Raw genomic sequence first — 16,910 nt, forward strand, 5'->3', positions numbered from 1 at the left:
GCCCACGCCTGTCCCAGCGCACCTGCAGGCAGAAAGGAGGCTGAGGAGGGGTGGCTCGTGTCTGGGTCGAGGGCTGCGGGACTCTCCGGAGGGAAAGCCACAGGCCACCTGAGGAATGCGGAGCTGGGCTGCTGCCCAGCTCGTATGTGGAGGGAGGGAGGCGGGGGCAGGGGACTGGAAGGCTCTGACCCTCACTTCCTGCTCACGGAACATACCAACTGAGGCCACAAATCACCGTCTGTACCCACAATGTCTGAGCTTTTTGACTCATGGCTGTGGTCTTATTTTAACAACATGTACATGCACAGAGAAAGTTGTCCTTAGTCAACCAGCAAATGAGAGGGGGGGGGACAGGAGACGAAAGTGAGGTTCCAGGGCTAATAATGATGATCACGTACCGTCATCAATTATGCAAACCGCTGGGACTTACTTTATCAAAGGTCAGAATACGGGTCTGACTAGGAGAAGGCAGACTTCCTGGTAGTTAATGGCTAATTTCCCAGCAACGAGACGCACCCCAAAGATTTATGGCAATAATTACACGATTTTTTTTTTTTTAAGAGCTAGGGAAAAAGCACAATTTCCAATCACATAAATAATTAATGCAACATACGACACCCTCTCCAAACCCGGGGAGTTCCCCAAACCTGCACTGGCCACACCAGACTAGGGAGGAACTGATGATTGTCCGAAAGCAAGCAGGTCAACACCTGGGAGGTCCCTGGTGCAGGTGTGATGGACACATTCTAGAAAATTCTGGTTTTGCTTTTGCTGAACTTTAGGAAAGGCAACAACACAAAGGAGCCAAGGGGGTGCCTAACTCGAGCAAACTGAGGCCAAGAGTCCCAGACAGAGGGGCATGGCAGGGCCTCTCCCCGGATGTGAGCGCTGGTGTTCCTGAGACACCGGCGATTTCCATCTGCTTGGGTCCGGAGTTCTGATGGTCAAGCGGCAGTGTGGCCCCTCTCTGCCACACTGGCGTAAAGTCAGAGCCTCGTGTTAGCCGAGGGGTGAGAGAATTAATTAGTTAATATTTGTGAAGTGCCTTAGAGATGAAAAATGACAGCATTATCATCCCAGGCAAGCTGGCTTTCACACCCTCCTCCTCCAATTCCCCAAGTGAGGCCTAATCATTCTTTTTGCTTTCCTTTGAATTTTAATTTGTATAATTAGATGGCGTCCTGAAAAATTGATAAGTAGAATCTCGATTATACAATCAAAGGAAAGATCAGGCATCGGCTTACACAAATAGTCTGCATCCTATTATTTAAAAAAAAAAAGAAAAATGGCCATGGACTCCCACTGGGTATTTTTTGGGGCTGGGTGTGTGGGGGGGGGGGCTGGCTCTATGCTGTCCCTCTGTGGCTGGCCCCTCTGGCTGTGGCACCCACCCACGCAGACAGTGAATTCAGACTCACAAGGCCACCAGGCAGAGTCCGATCAGGACCCTGTGGCAGTGACCACCGATTTGTGGAGCCTCGTCCCTTTCCCTCCGTTCTCTCTTCTGAAGCAAGAAGGTATGAAATGTGACATTTTCCTCCTTGGGTCTCCCGGGGAACAAGCTATTTATGAGGACTTAATTAGCATAACCCTCTTCCCCATGACAGGGACAGGCCCTTCTCAGAGCGAAACCACGAGCTACCATCTCTCGCTGGTGTCCACGCGGGGACGGCCAGCACCCCGCAGCCTCCATGCCGGCCCCGGGCTCCCGGACAGCTCCTGCTGCGAAAGCCACCCTCTGCCTTCACTCACAGATCAGGCCCTTTTCTGGCCCCGAACTGATCACTGCTATCATCAGCTGACCCTACGATCCGTGTTTAACAACAAATCGAGTACACTTAGAAGAGAAGAAGGGGTGGGGGAGGTGTCCCACGTCCCACTGTCCCTCTTTGGCTCAAGCCGTACAAGTCTGAACCATGATCGTGGTGTTGTCGCAAGGGAGTTGCAAATTCTACAGTCACCTGCATGATGACCGAGGGGAAGCAGGCTCCATGGTTGTAGAAAATAGGGATGTTTTACGTTCCTTGCCCACGGGAGCCACCTGTAGACCACGTTCCCGCTAGCTGAGGCTGGGGGGGTGACCTCAGTGGAACTCAAAAAGGGTCAGAAGGAAAGTCAGGTCTTTCCAGGAGGAGGATCCTCAATGCCAAATCTTACAGAAAAACCAGCACCGTCTTCTCCTCCAAAACGGAGATCCTAGAACTGCAGAGCAAGCCACCCCAGAAGGCCCTACCTGACCTTCTAGGAGCGTGAGATGAGGGGTCATCCCGGGCCGAAAGGTTTGGGGTCAGGGAATCTGGCTCACTGCAGGAGGAGAAAGATGCCTGCGGGGGAAAGATACTTAAGGTTCCGGTCTCCACCAGAAAGCAGCCGCAAGGGTGGGATATTGGCTCCACGGGGGTTTCCAAGAGAAACTGGAGACTGAAGCAGGGCGGCCAACAGGAGGGACGCTTCATCTTCCGACTGCTCGCTCGCGTCATCAAACACAAACAAACACCCCAAAGGGAGTACAGGAGAAATGGGTTGTTCCTCTCACCCAACGAGTGAGGGGGTCTAAAATCTGGGGGACTGATTTTACTAAATATGACCATGAAAAGCCCGCCTGCCTGGACCCAAACTCCACAAGGCACAGAAACCCCGAGTCCTTGCTCATTTACATTAATAAAATCCCAAATTTTAAAAATGCCCTCAGTTTCTTTATTCTAATTCCTTGTCTTCGTAAACACTGGGCAGATGATAAGAAGTCACACCAAGTAACTGATGTCTTTCCAAAGGAAAAGTCTTCTGAAACCATGGCAATCACCTTCAATTCTTTTTAAGGAAATCTATGTAAACACACCACGTTCATAAAGAGAGATCAAGTTGTGTGACGTGCGGACAAACTAACAGAATCACAATTAAGCAGGTGCTGCTAAATTCTGAGTAATCTATCGCACTGTTATACCCACAAGTGGGCTAGTTCCCACTTGAGAGGCTAAAACGATCCAGTGCAAGGAGAGAAGGCCCCCAGGGCCCCCCAGCAGCATGGGCACAACAACGGCTCCCTCCCTTCCGAGCTGGGATCCTAAGGGGACGAGGGCACCCCTCCTCAGGTCCCTTCACCCCACCCTACAAGGCTCTAGTAAGGACCACAGGCCTGTTCGCCAACCTGTGAGTTACCCAGCAGGGCGGCAGGCCAGGCACCTGCCGTGTCACACAAGGTCAGCATACTCAGTGCCTTGACACTGCGGGCCCACCAAGGCCAACTGTCCAGGACACTCTGACTCTGCTGAGACTCAGCAGAGTCACTGGTCTTCAGGCTACCCCCAAAAGGACCTGTTCCAGCATTTTCAGAAGCCGAAGTGGAACAACAGATTCCTTTCTTGGGGAGACAGCTGGGTAGAAGTCTCTGAACAGGGCCTGTGGGTTTTTTTGTGTTTTTGTTTTTAGAAATATGCGACGGGGTCAGGATCACTGGGAAAAACACTGGCTTAGCCTTCAGGAAGTGGCTGACATCACGGCATAATGAACAACAAAATTATTAAAACTGCATTTTAAGGAAGAAAAGGATGCTTTGGGGCAAGATCAGTTGTGGGAAATAAGCTCACTGAAGTCAGTTTTGTAAATGTTTCAAAGCTACTACTGCTCCTTATTTCTTCAGGAACTTCTGGGCGTATTTAGGGTTTTTTTTTTTGAAAGGGGAAACCCCCATGGTGTGGACAAGTGGCCTAGCATAAGGTGCAGAGGGGACTCCCAGTCCTGATCCCAGACAGAGGTAAGCAGCAGGCCCCTTCCATAAGTGAAGCCTCACTCTGGCTCCTGGACCAGACCCGTACACCATTTCGTAAGGCTCCTCACCTTTCCCCAGGAGCTCTCGGTAGCCCAAGCCAAGGGCACCCTGGTCACACGCCCTCCATCCATTCCATGGGCCCCACCCTCTGATAATCAAAGTGCATGGCCAGTGTCAAGTACCTTTAGCACAGACCCACTGCACTCCTCCAGCACCCAGGGGCCAGGTGAGCTTCCAAAGTCAAATGCGTTTGGATTTTAAGAGGCCAGAGTTCTTACACTGTATTGTGGTAGAGCCCAAAATCAATCATTAAAACTCCTGCACCAGGACAGAAGAATGTGCTCACCCTACTGGACGAACTACAGGACCCAGCGACCACCCTCAGCAGTGCAGGCCAGGTCAAAGCTCTGCTGCCAAAATGGGTTACCAAAGAATCAAAGGTTCCAGAACTTTCTACAGTTTGGATGTGAGGCTAAGAATTGTGGGCCTAGAATTTAAGGCTTTCCTTCCAGTCCCCCTGCAAAATACTCGCTGGAGCTCTGAGGGAAGGAGAGAGGTGAAGAGTGGACAGCCTGTAAGGTCACCAACCCAGAAAGCAAGACTTCTAGCACGAGGAAGCCCAGCGCAGGGCGTCAGTCCCGTGAGGCTAGAGGCCGCCACCAGGAAGGAGCGGATATCAAAGCCTCCCTTGTGCTGAGACCAGCTCCTGGGCCAACAGCGCCAAGTGAGCCCTCCTGCGCCGTCTACGATTCTTAGTACATGACATTCCTTTCCCAGCGTTAAATGCAGAAATTCAAGAATTCTCAATATTTTCACTTGCTAGCAACCATCACCAAGAACAGAGGACGTGAACAGCACCGCTTCGTGATTCTCCCGACTGGTTGTTTTGTGTCATAATGAAAACGGAGTGCTGGTTTTCCCGTGCTGCAGGAAACGAGGCTCTTCCCTGCTCAGGATTTCCACACATTTCCAAGGCACTTCACTTACAAGTATGCAGCAAAAATTAATATTCATTTTTATAATGAAATGGTCTTTAAGAAACAAAAGCAAACAACAAAAAAGATAAAGGGTAATAAACAAATTTTCATTTAATGAAAGAAATGTAAAATACCCCCTTTTTTCCATGGTGTTGAGACCGAGGAATCATGGGAACAGATGGATGCTTCCTTCCCCAGTTTTCTGACCCTTCCCTCCTCCGGCATGACAGTCCCGACCTGGAGAGGAGAAGTCTGCCTGGACAGAGTGAAGGGAGGAGCAGCCTCAAGTTCCATCGTGACCAGGTAACTCCTCTTTCGTTACCTACCAAGAGTACGAAATTACTGTAGATCTGAGTGAACGGACGTGAACACCGTACAGAGGAAACCTCGGGACATCGGAAAGTTTTCCTGAAAGGCCCCTGCAGGGCTTGTGAGCAATGGGAGGCTTTTGGGGTGGCTATTCCAGGGCCCCAAAGGTCACCTGAAGGTGTTGTCTGCACCTGCTGTGGTCCAGGGCAGAGTAAAAGCACCGAGAATGAACAGCCACTGAGGGCCGGGACCTGGAGGGCATGCAAGGCAGGAGCCACCAGGGGACGCTGTGCTGAACTTAGAAACAGTCAACAGAGGGTGCCAGGTTGGCTCAGGGGAAGTAGCGCGTGACTCTTGATCCTGGGGTTGGGGGTTGGAGCCCTACACTGTGTGTAGAGATTACTTAAAACATAAATTTAAAAAAAAAATTTAAAAATTTTTTTATTTGAGCGAGAGCAAGCATGAGTAGGGGGAGAGGAAGTAGTAGGCTCCCCGCCAAGCAGGTCCCTGGGATCATGGCCTGAGCCCAAGGCAGATGCTGAACCGACTGAGCTACCCAGATGCCCCAATAAACCAACTTTAAAATAGTCTATGGGATGCAGGGTGGGATGGGGGAGGAACGGGAGGAGAGGAAAGATTTAACACTTTTAAGGCAGTTTGGATCATTTGCTTATTCTAACATGAATTGCACTTGTATTTCAATGCCTAATAAGGACCATTTTATAGGAATTAGTTTGTTCGCAAACAAATCGCCAAGATTTTTTAAAAAAAAGTCTTAACATTAGATTTTGAAGACCTCTGCCTCCTAATTTCTTGCCAGTGGGAGGCCCCGAATTGTCAGCTGCCCTCCTGGAGTGTCTGCCTTCCTCAGGGAACACCACTGTCTTGCTACCTCTGTGAAGAGCCCAGACTGCTTGTCTCTTGACAGTGAGCAGTCTGGAATCCCTGTGTGAGGGGATGCTCTCTGCAGGCTTGGCTCTTATGCAAAGCTCCTGGGAAACCACCGGTGTGGGGCGGACCTTCTCTCAGGCTAAGCGTTCCCAGGAGCAGGCCTGGAGGCCAGCGATGGGGCCCTCTGGCCGGCAGAGGGCACTGCATGCCCGGCGTGGCCTTCCCAGGCCCCAGAGCCCAACGAGACTCTGGGACTCACCTTGTTCATTTCAACCCCAACTTGGACTCTACCAAGAACCTGGAGAAAATGAAACCAGATGCTTCCAGAAGGAAAGGCCCGAGCTGCTTTCAGGGTGGGGCACTGCATCTTCCCTCAATCTCCGATGCAAAATGAACACTTAAAACCACGGATATGTTTAGATTCAGGACCATGACCAGCTGCGGGAAAGGGAACCCAGGCACACCCGCCCCCCCCCGCATCTTTGGCCTGGGCTGGTGGCCGAGATTTGCCCCTCTGGGGCTGAGTGAGCCGATGAGGTGGGTCATGGAGCAGAGGCTCCCCTGATCCAGGAAGGGCATGGCCCCCCTCAAGGATGGGTTTTCCATGATGCCCATGCTCCTTGTTTAAGGACACATCAATGAGGAATGAGCCACAGTGATGAAAAATAAAAGAAACTTGGCAGGGGTGCTGTTTCTGGGGAGGGAAGGTGAGGTGGGAACGGAGCAAAGGTGCCCCCCCACGAGGCTCTGTGCTCCCCACGCCTGGTCAGCTGGTAACTGCGCAATTCTCTGTGACCCCCAGCCTCAGTGTGTTGTGAACCACAGACGACCTGAGAATACGCCAACTTTTCGGGAGACATGAACCGAGAGAGGGAGGTGAAAAAAGTGAATGTTTCCAACCACAGCTAGGAGTGAATTCTGACCAGCGGGCGGGGGCCTGGAGGCAGGGCCTTCTCCCTGAACCCCTTCCGTGAGCACAGCAGAGAGCGCGCGGACCTCCCCAGTCTTCTCTGACCACCAGGTTCTAAGAAGCCAACACAGGGATGCAGTAAATCAGCTCCCTTCTCCACACTTGCGGGCACCTGGGTGGTACAGGTTGTGGGAGGGAGAGTGAGTGAGTGAGTGAGCGTGCCTGGCTTCATCCACAGACACTGAAGTAGGGGTAAGGCACTTGCCTCCTCCGATCCACAGCTCCCCAAGACCAGCCTCCTTTCCTAGCACCATTTCAAAGCCAGTGTTGGCACGCAACAGGACGCCACTGGGCAGCACAGCGGCCTCTTGGCCCCGACTTGGCAGGCCAGGTCTTTGAAGAACCCCACACCGAGATGCCACAGTGTCCCACCTGATGCCCAGCTCAGCCTTCTCTGGGGAGCGTTCCACGAGTCCCCTCATCTTTGCTCTCTGCATTGGACACAATGGTCCTGTACTGCCCCCTTTGGGGAGATGACCCAGCATGGCATGTGGGCCACCAGACAACCCAGGAGAAACAGAAGAAGGCTGCCAGGCATGGCTCACCAGGTCCAAGGCTGCCAGGAGAGCGGAATGGAGTTGGTCTACTGGACCAAACGATGGCTTGTTTGCTTCCAAGAAGCTGGTGTCTGGAAAGGTGATCTCTGAGGAACAGCTCGAGGAGTTTACTCTGAACCGGCCCACCTGCCCGAGGGAGCAGGGAGCTCCAGCCTGCCCAGTCTGGTGCCGAATGGGTTACAGTAGTCAGTCGAGGACCAAACCAGAGACACTCCTGAGCAACCCTGCAACCCGGCCCGGGCCAGCCCAGCCTGGGGAGAAAGTGCTCGGCGTCCGGGAAGGAGGGGCCGGTGCTTCAGGGCACATGCCAGGGCAGAGTGTTTCGAGGGCCTGGGGAGTGGCCCGGGGAGTGGCCCATCCTTTATTCTAATGAGGAGTCACGAAGACAGAAGTCAGGAAAGTTGACTCAGAGCTCAGGGACAGAGTCGTGGGTTTGTTTTCTGACAATGGATCTTTACAAACAACCGAAGCCCATCGCCACATTTCCCTACGAGAAAACCCACTGGCTATCGCCGTGGGGGCATCTCTGGGCTCACAGGGTGCCCCATCTCAGGCGGCAGGTTCTGAAAATCAGACATCCCTAACTCCAGAAGGTCTTCTGACTGAAATGCTTTTTGCCCGGACCTTATCTTTTCAAGCTGAGTCACAAAAAGGAAAATCTTCATCTTCGATGTCGCTATTTAACAAAATGAAATAAAACCCTGGGCCACTGTTCATTTTGTCTGACAAGGTTTCAATGTGGAGGTTGGGGGTGGGGAGGAGGACTGGAAGCCCAGCGGGGTGGGGAGGGTCTGTATCCGTGATGGCAACCAAAGGAGGGCAGCTGGCTGTCAGTCAGATGGGGGAGGACACTCCCACGTCACACAGATTCATCTTTGCTGATCAAATTCAAGAAGGGGAGCCTCTAGAGAGCGCCTTCCGCTTTTCTGTAATGGAGAATTCCTGGAGTCCTGTCCCGGTGTTAAAACCGGGAACCTCCAGTTCTGTTCTCCGAGTCTTTGGTGGGTAAGCAATACAATCCTTACATTTATTATAGCCCAGAACGTTTCTAATGATGGCTGTAGAGAGGTTGCTTGAACAAGGGAAGCAGGTGGCAACATTCCCCATGAGAACGTTCCAGAGGTGTGAACCCTTGTCCTAATAAACTGGGTTCTTCACTCACAGGGCTACCATGGGACAGGTCACGTGCATACAGTCACCTGTATGGACAATTACAGCTCGCCCTTGTGCTACTGCCCAGAGATATTAATTTTACAAGAAACCCTATCAAAGAACTCCTGACAAGGTGATCACCATTGAGAACTCCGTTCTGAGCTGATTTTGGGGGGCGCTGCAGGCTCTGGAGCCCCAGCCAGCCAAAGAGCAGGCAGAGGAAGCGAGGCTTGGAGAAGGTGGGATATCAGGACATGATGTTCTGTCCCCGGACCAACAAAATGTGCAAATGGCACAAGATGTCATTCTAAGGGAAGGCAGCTTCTCAAATGCCCTTCCTTGCTGCCCAAACTGCGTATCTGTGGTCTTACTGTTGGTATCAGAACACCCCAAAGCTTAACACACATTTTCAGCTAAGTGCCCTCGGTCACACGCAGGGTAAGTGCCATGGTATATGGACTGAGTTATGCACCGTCCCTCACAAAAATGACATTCAAGTCAGATGTCCCAGCACCTCAGAATGTGGCTTTACTTGGGGGATACAGTCTTTACAGAGATAATCTAGTTACACTAAGGTCATCGGGGTGGACCCTCGTCCAATAGGGCCAGAGTCCCTCTAAGTCCCTCTAGTCCATCTAAGAACGGGAAATTCGGACACGGGGACTGCATTATGATGACACAGGGGGGACAGGACCATCTACAAGCAAGACAAAAGGCCTGGAAGAGGTCCTTCCTTCCCAGCCTGCATTAGAAACCAAACCTGCTGACATTCTGCGCTCACACGGTCAGGCTCCAGAGCCACGTGACCACACACCCGGCAGCTGGCACTTGGCTACAGTGGCCAGAGCAGACTGATCCACGTCTACTGAGGATACTGGGGATGGTTGGCCCAAGACATCCCATCGGACCTTGCACCAGTGATGCTCAGGGAAGCACAGGACCACCTTGGTGGGGGGCCCGTCAAGAATCCTGGCTTTGTTCACAACACCCACACCAAGTCAACCCAAGTCCAGGCGTGTGCCCCCAAACTCCCAACAAATGTGGACAGGCCCAGGTGCTGGGCCCTCACAGCTGCGATGCCAGGCAAGCAGAATGGACTGGGCTGGGCTGGTGAGTGTGGGCTGCCAGCCCACCCACCCCTCCTCTGATACCTTTAATACCCTAGCCCATGCCTCCTGAAAGAGACCTCTGTTTTCAGGGAGCGACACAAACAGAAAAATGCCCTAACCTTCCCTTTAAACTGTGTTCTGCTCCCCAAGCTGAGAATGCACAGTTTCCAACACACTGCGGTCACGGATACGGGAGTCCAACAGAAGAGATAAAAAAAACCAAAAAAACAATGACGCCCTTGTAGAGCACCAGCACCAGATCTGTGCTACCCACAGGACAGCGAATGCTCAGAGAAAGCCGCCAGGAGGCTGTCACTCCTCTGCTGCCCACGCCAAAACGAGGACTGTGATCTACCTGCTTCTGTGAGCTCCAGGGTACACGACGCCCTCCCCGTGTGGGCAAGGCCCACAGGCCCGGAGAACAGAGAGCCAGTGGCGGTGTTCCCTTACCCCAGATGGCTAATGCTCGAGTACGCTTGTGGGCTGCATTCCGTGTGCACACAGTTCATGGAGGGACCCAGGGTTTCCACTCTGAGTCATGCTCACCTATAAATCTGGGGACACTAAACAAGATCTACCAGGGGCTCGGCCCCACACTGAGAATGCGGCCTTCGAGGCCACCCTCGGCACGGCGCGTCCCTGGACAAACAGGCGCTCCTGCTTTCCACGGCTCAGAACTGGTCCCCTGCAGCCCTCGCTACTGCTGAGCTCTCCCAGCCCGAGGAGAGCACAGGTACAGGAAAGGCAGGTTGCACGGAGCGCCAGAGCACACACCCGGCCACTCCCGCACCGTGAACGACAGATGGGAGCTCGGAGATGATCAGCGAGCCTCACCCAGAGCCCAAAGGGCAGAAAAAGGCAGGGAGTGGGGCCGTGGTGTAGAAGTGTGCACGTGCACGTGTGCATTCATACACACACACTCACACACTTGTGTGGGCCTTGATATTTTCTTGGAACCATGGCATTTCTGGAATATTCTGAGACTTGAGAAGTTACCAAATCCAAACTGCTGCCTTCACAGATGAAGAACAAGAGACCCAAGGATGCTGGGTCACTCCCAGCCTTTATAGACCTTGTTTCTGCTCAGCCCCCAGGGTCCCCAAGAAACTCCCCGCCCAGCAGCTGTGCAGGTGCAAGAGTCTGGAAGCCCAGGAGCCAGCCTGGGCCACACAAGCCAGGCTGAAAATGTGTGTGACAGCTACATGCCATTGAGCTGAACCCACCGTCCCTAAAACACAACTAACACCTGCCCCTGCCCCCGGCCAATCTGGAATTATCGAGACCCCAGAGGGAGGGCCCACATGCAGTCTGCCGAAATATCCGCAGAAACAAAGACTGCCCGTTTGTAAACTCAGTAGGAAAACAGCGTCCAGGTACCAGCACACCCGGCCTTTGGAGCAAGGAGCTTGCACTGTCCAGCCCGGAGTGCCTGGGAGGTTTGGCACTTCAGCAAGGGCCAACACTCGCTGGGTGCTTCATGTGCGACAGGCGCTGCGCTAGGTGCTTTCGGGCATGACGTCACCCGCTGGCAAGTTCCACTCTGCCCAGGTCGAGAAATAATTCTGCAGTCTACACTGCAAACATACCCAGCACCACCTCAGTTGTCAAACCTGCTCTGGTTAACCTCAGGCAAGTCCCCACGTCGCAGGTGATCACCGAACCCAGGTGTTCCTCCAGCCCAGACGCTTTCGGAAGAGTGAGCCCAGAGGAAGCCTAGGTCAGGGCCGGAGGGGTCAGGCCCGTGGCTCCAGACTCCCCCTCCTGTAACTGGCTGGTCGGTTGTTTTTTCAAGATTTATTTATTTTAGAGAGCGCACGTGCGAATGCACATGACAGAAGGGGAAGTGGGGACGGGGTGAGACTCTCAAGCAGACTCCCTGCAGGGCGAGGAAGGAGCCCGACACAGGGCTCAATCTCAGGACCCTGAGGTCACGACCTAAGCAGAAATCAAGGGTCAGACCCGGGCGCCCCAGTAACTCACTAGTCTCCTAGCAGTGCTTGCTGTGTTTGAGTTCCAGGAAAAGGCTAGAACACCAACACCGCCTTCCGGCCTCCAGGACAGCTCCTGCGTCTGCTCTTGCATGAGGGTGTCCGCTTCAGAAACTTTCAGGGGTTTAGGACCTCTGACATAGTCCTCCCACCCCTGCCATGGGCAGTGACTTGTCCAGGTCACACAGCTGCCATGACGTCACCAACCAGGGACCCAGCTCGCGGTCACAGCCGTGGGCTCCCAGTGTTTGATGAGCCCCAGTCATGGCACACGTCCACGTGCAACACCTAGAGATCCTGGGAGGTTCTCTCTCACGGGGACATGATGGGTCGTTGTCACAATCCTGGCTTGTGTGTCTCCATTAGACCTTTTCTTCAAGCCACAACTTCCCTCAGGTCACGGGGCACCGGAGGCTTCAGGCTGAGGGGGCCCGGCGTGGGCTGCGATCCCCCCGCCGGGTGCAAGAAGCAGAACGGAAAGGGGCACAAAATGCAGGCGAGGTGATCTGATTCTTACACGGGAACTCAGTATGGGGTGAAAGGAATTTGAGAAACCAAACTTGGGAAAATGGCTTCACTAAAATGCAGTGAGGTCAGCGAGCGGAGAGCCCTCGTGACACTTGTAAGAAAACACATCTGTCGGTGTCGAAAGGTTGGCAGGAAGTGAGTGGGATTTACGCCGGCCTGATTGGCCAGGCCGGTGCTCCTAGAAAGAGACACACACATGGCTCGACTTAGCCCAGAGAAACAACAAAAAACCCCTTTCAATTGTCCTCTGACCAGCCTCCGCCGCCCTCTAAACCAGAGGCCAAACTCTGAGCTACGAAATCCGTCCAGGACCCTGACTGGCAATTAGTTCTTTGTTCCTTCACTGACCAGCCACTGAGGCTAAACGATTCGGGGGGGAAATCATGCTCTTGCTGTGGGTCTGGGTCGCCTCTCCCCACCACAGAATCTCCAGTGCGACTTTCTGGCTGGGAAACAATGCAGGGGCCCTTGAACAGCAAGTGTCTCAATAAATCCATCATTACAAAAACCAAAACAAGAGGTTTCTTTGGAAAAACAGGAAGTGCTGGTACATAACATGGCTTAAAATAGAGCCAAGTTCATTTGTTGACAAAACCTCAGCCTCCTAAGCCTGTTGGCCTGATTTGTCCACGATCCAACTTACCTTTTAATCCCTCTTCGAGAAGCCCATCCTGTTCCCTCGGGCGACAGGCTGGCCTGGTCTTTGTTACGGATCTGACACAGGTCACAGAGCTGGAGCCGGGCCTGACCGGCGCGCTTCCTGTCCACAAGCCCCGTGGACAGGCTCAGGGGAAGCCGGCGCGGCCACTGCAAGAGTCAGGCCTGGGGCCTTCTGTAAACTGGGGACCTACTTTGGGCTTCTCTTTGGAATCATGTACAACGTGGAGGCCTGGAATTCATGCTGTTTGTTCCTTATGGACAGTTAACAGAGCTTTACAGACGTCCTGACTGTTGAGCCGAAACTCTGGGCTATTCCCTGAACTCAACCACCCCTAGGCAGTGGGCAAAACTGGGTCCCTGGCTTCATCCTCGTCCAAAAGAATGAGCCTCTTTCTCAAGATCAGGCTGGAAGGAGGCCAGGAATTTACTGTTTCCATTTTTCCCAGAGGTGTTCAACGTTCGAGAATCACAGACACAAGGAAACTTCCAAAGAGGTGACCCAGAAAGTTCATCCCTTTCGGCAGTCAAGCGCTACTCCCGCACTTGAACTTGCATTTGCACACATGACACGTGTCCACAGGAGGCCTCCTGCACACACCATCCCGTTCGCCCGTCCTTGCCCCAAAGACCAGGCCCACCTCCTCCCCAGCTAATTTTTGCCTTTCCTTACTAACCACCGAGCACGAGGACGGACGAGTTAGCACAGCAAAGCGTGAATGTTTCATAATTACCCCTTGTTAAAACATGAAACCACACAATGCAGACACAGGGAGATTGGACAATCAAGTCAGCCCCGTGCCTACAGACTCTGTGTTTACCAAACTCCATTTCCCCAGGCCTATCGGTCTTCTAGGACCCTAAAAAGGTTTCTTTACCACCAGGGACGGCACAAGGAGGTTTATATAGCTGGCCCCAAACACCCTGTACTTACTCCAGCGGATCTCTGGCTGGCCCAGTCGGCGGAGCGTGCGACTCTTGATTTCAGGATCGTGAGTTGGAGCCCCACACTGGATGTAGGATGTAGAGATTAAACACACACAACTCTATGCCATAGTAAGTAATTTCTCTATGCAGTTGCTGACCCAAAGGGGAATTTAAAAAAAAAAAAATAAGAGGTCCACGCGTAAGGAGAAAGTGCTAAGTTGTTTCAGCATTCTGCTGAGTTTTGGGTTGCTGATGGAGGAGAAAAATCAGCCATTGTTAGGTGCAGAGTAAGGCGCGTGTGTTCTCATCGAAGAAGTGAAGAATTTGAACTCCCGTTTCGGCTTTGGGGACAACTGTAGTAAAAAAAGGGAAGAAACCTAACACGTAACTTCAAAAGATAGCAGGGTTTGAGGCGCCTGGGTAGCTCAGCCAGTTACGCATCCGACTCTTGATTTCAGGGTTGTGGGATTGGGCTCTGCAGGGTCTGGTTGGGGTTCTCTCTCCCCCACTCTCTGCCCCTCCCTCTAGTTGCTCTCAGAGTAAATAAATTAAAATCTTTTAAAAACAAGTAAGAAAAAAAAAAACCCCAACAGGATGGAGAGAACATTTCATCTGCACCCGACACGCGCCACCCTGACCTGCCCCGACAGCATCGCCCTTCTGGACCCGGAGCAGGACGAAGCCCGATGCCTGCAGAGAGCATCTCCCATCATTTCTACCACTGCCTTTGGGAGCGCCGTTCCGAGGGCTGGAGTGGGCCCTGCCTGCCGCCTGCAGGGACTGCCAGGGGTCAGAGAAGGTGGTGCCAGCCCCGGGCGGGGCTCCCCGGGAGCCGGAGGGTGGCAGAGCCAGGAAAGGGCACATCTAGGGTCCCGTGTGGATCCCGCTTTGCTGCGGGTGAGATGGAGTTCGGGACAGACAGGGGCTTCCCCAGGCCCTCCCCTGGTGAACCCCACGGGGGGCCAGCACCCCGTGATTGTCTCCGACACCCAGAGAGGCACGGAGGTCTCGTCCACATAATCCCCGAGCCGCGATGTGCCGGGCGCCGTGAACCACTTTTCCAAGTCATCCTCCTGCAGAGGGAGCGACTGGAGGGTCTGAACATATGTGGCGGCGCGCAGCCTCTTATTTTTAAGGCATCGTGTGCTATGTTTATACTCCCCCGAAACACTGCCAAGGGAGTCCACGAAGAAAAACAAGTCCGCGGCGGCCCTCGGCAATGCGGGCCTCCGCGTGTATGAGACGGGCTGTCCCCGCACCCCGCCAGCAACCCGGACTCCGAGGCGGGGGTCATAAATGAAGTCATTGCAAAGGATACCAGCACTTTTGTGTTGTTGTTTTTTTTTTTTCTTAAAAAGGTCACAAGTGGCTTTTAACTGCAAACGCCCCATTCTTACTCCCCACTACCGTGTACGTGCGTGTGTGTGTGCATGTCACAGCTCACCGGCAACCTTGTTCTTAGCGAGCGAGCAACTCAGAGCTCTGCTGGGGAAGAGCCGGCCTTGCTCACGGCCTGGCACGGCAAGTTCCGGAGCCGATCCGGGCTGTGGTGATGTGCAGGGCCGTCCTGGAGGAGGGGGACGGAGAGCATCCGTGGGGGCAGAGCCAGCACGGAGGAGGGCAGGAGGCCAAAAGGAGCGCGCGGACGGATCAAGAAGTTCCTCACAGTCATGAAAAGGCTGATCCCCCGGTGTGAGCCAGGCCCCCTGGAGAGGAGGTCCCCACCCCAACCTCGGACTTGCGAGGGTCATCCTGGGCTGCCGCTTCATAAGGACACTCCCTCACGGGCAGGGTGCCAAGGTGAAAGGGGACGGGGAAGGACGTGCAGCCTCCCATCTGTAGGGGCTTTCATCCCTGTTCTAGAAACTTCTGGCCTGTCCAGGAGGTGTGCCCTAGGGGACCTGCAGCCAGCTCCCATTTCCTCCACATTCCCCTTGGCCCTGACAATCCTGAGCTCTCGCGGGATTCCCGCGGAGGCGAACAGCCGTGGTATGTATCAATTTATTTTCACTCAAAACATCCTTCCTGGGACCATCCCAGGGAGCTGAGCGGACTATTTTCTAACTAAGGCCCTGGCATTGTCTAGGAATGTTTTCAGGACTAAGCAAATTGCTAAAGCAAACATCTTATTTTTATCTGCTAGGCCAGCCAAGCACTGTAGCGACATTTCCCCGACAGGACTTGCAGCGGAACTGCCCCCTCTGGCGGACCCAGCTGCTGCGGCCACGCGGGCCAGGGAGAAGGCTCTCGCTCTGCACACGGGGGTGGGGCACCCACACGGTCCCTGGAGTGGTTTCTGCTTCAGGAAGGAGGGAAAGTGGGGTGTGGTGGCCCTTCCTTCTCCTCCCCACTGCCAGCTCCAAGGCACAGGCAAGGTTTGACACCAACCACCACTGTCTTCAGCTCTGCTGGAAATGACACACCCAGTCCTTACTGGAAGGACCCAGAACTCGGCCACCAGGTGACAGAGCACAGGCCTGGAAGAGCCAAGCAGGGAGGCCCCAAGTTGGGGCAGGGGGGCAGAGAGCCGTGATGGGCCCACCTGGGTCCCTGCACACATCACTGCCAGGCTATCGGCCCCCACTCAGAATGACAAAGCTGAGGCCCAGAGCAGAGCAAAACCCACTCAAGGCGACGGCGGTGGTGTGTGTGGACAGTCACCGGCATCTGGGACAGCACCTCTGCGGGGGCTCATTGCACAGGACCGAGTACATTTGTAATGCTGTCTGCAAAGCAGGTTGGGGAGGGGGCCGCTGAGGCCCCGAGTCTACACCCCTCACCTCTAGAGAATTAGAAAGGCCACCCTGGACCGGGGTGGGGAGGGGGCACCGGAGTGGCTTATAAAGGTCACAAATTGTTGCACTTTCTTTAGGCATGATATTTCTACACGGAGTCCTGATCTTTCAGGAATATAAACCGCAGTGTTTACCAAGGCAACGAAATGACGGCTAGGATTCGCTTTAGGACAGCCCAGCGGGACGTGCGGGGGGTGCACACGCAACGAGAGCGGCCGTCGCGGAGTGGCCGAGCTGGCTGACGGCGGCGTGGGCGTTCAGGACACAGTTTTCTCTGCTTT

General features: G+C 53.8%; 1 protein-coding gene across 4 annotated transcripts in view; it reads right to left on the minus strand.

Annotated features, from left to right (window-relative positions):
- CTBP2 (C-terminal binding protein 2) overlaps positions 1 to 16,910 on the minus strand; it is a 156,549-nt gene that overhangs the window by 48,452 nt on the left and 91,187 nt on the right. The gene's annotated exons all lie outside the window — the stretch shown is intronic.

Source organism: Mustela nivalis (assembly GCF_964662115.1).
Source record: "Mustela nivalis genome assembly, chromosome: 2".
Taxonomy (NCBI): Eukaryota; Metazoa; Chordata; class Mammalia; order Carnivora; family Mustelidae; genus Mustela; species Mustela nivalis.